The sequence below is a fragment of the Chiloscyllium plagiosum genome, chromosome 22 (assembly GCF_004010195.1).
Source record: "Chiloscyllium plagiosum isolate BGI_BamShark_2017 chromosome 22, ASM401019v2, whole genome shotgun sequence".
In the NCBI taxonomy this organism is placed as follows: Eukaryota; Metazoa; Chordata; class Chondrichthyes; order Orectolobiformes; family Hemiscylliidae; genus Chiloscyllium; species Chiloscyllium plagiosum.
Window position 1 is genome coordinate 54,791,335 of NC_057731.1, and position 1,380 is coordinate 54,792,714.

General features: G+C 47.3%; 1 protein-coding gene across 2 annotated transcripts in view; it reads left to right on the forward strand.

Annotated features, from left to right (window-relative positions):
- The window catches only part of LOC122561354 (VPS10 domain-containing receptor SorCS1-like), a 1,166,089-nt gene that overhangs the window by 663,971 nt on the left and 500,738 nt on the right, over positions 1–1,380 (forward strand). The window lies entirely within an intron of this gene.

Here is a 1,380-nt window from a genome sequence, read left to right on the forward strand (position 1 = left end):
TCCCCTGCCACCGCAGGAATTGCAAAACCTGTGCCCACACCACCTCCCTCACCTCCATCCAAGGCCCCAAAGGAGCCTTCCACATCCATCCTAGTTTCACCTGCACATCCACCAATATCATTTATTGTATTTGTTGCTCCCGATAACTACATGTTAGCTCAGTTGGCTGGATGGCTGCCAACTGTGGGTTCAATGCCACTACCAGCTAGGGTTACCACGAAGGATTCTCCTCCTTCACCTCTCCCCTTGTCTGAGGCGTGGTAACCCTTGGGTTAAACCACCACCAATTGTGCATCACCAGTGAGAGAGCAGCCCTCTTTTCTGGAAGCACTCTGGTGACTTTACCTTTACCAGAGTCAGCGTCGAGAGTGTGGGGCTGGGAAAGCACAGCAGGTCAGGCAGCATCCGAGGAGCAGGAGAATCGAAGTTTAGGCATGAGCTCTTCATCAGTCATTCCTGATGAAGGGTTTATGCCTAAAACGTCGGTTCTCCTGTTGTGCTTTCCCAGCCCCACACTCTCGACTCTGATCTCCAGCATCTGCAGTCCTCCCTTTCTCCTCCTTTACCAGTGTCACCACTATTACTCCTGTTTATCAGTCCACTAATGTGACTGTTGATTGCTTTAGCAGGATAGCAGAATGTTGTTAATTGATAGACAGTCAGGATATGTGCAGGGTGGGATTGGGAGGGTGTGGCAGACTGAGTCCCATGACAGCTCTCCAACCTTCAGTCTGCAGTTCAGCAAAGGAGCTCCAATGTGAAATGTTTTCTCTTTTCTGATGCTGACTGTTTGATGTATTTGCAGAACTTTTAAAACTTTGATTCCATTTCCAGCTTTGGCTGCGTTTTTTTGCAATTTGATATGTTTTCTGTTGGCATGGTGACATCAGTGTTTGACTATCTAAGCTTCTATTGAGCTGTATCTTGAACTTAGGCGCACATTAAACAAATTCCACCTATAAAACAAGTCAAATATCTGAATGTCAAGTCAATGCGATATCTCTCACTGAGTTTTTTTTAAAGATTAGATTCCCTACAGTGTGGAAACAGGCCCTTCGGCCCAACAAGTCCACACTGACGCTCCGAAGAATAACCTACCCAGACCTATTTCCCTCTGACTAATGTACCTAACACTATGGGCAATTTAGTATGGTCAATTACCCGACCTGCACATCTTTGGACTGTGGGAGGAAACCCACGCAGACACAGGGAGAATGTGCAAACTCCACACAGACAGTCACCCGAGGCTGGAATTGAACCTGACACCCTGGTGCTGTGAGGTAGCAGTGCTAACCACTGAGCCACCATGCTGCCATTTCTTGATGTGGTAGTGTTGCCTGTGCTCAGGGAGTTTGATGCTCCTTGTGTTTCTCTTTATAA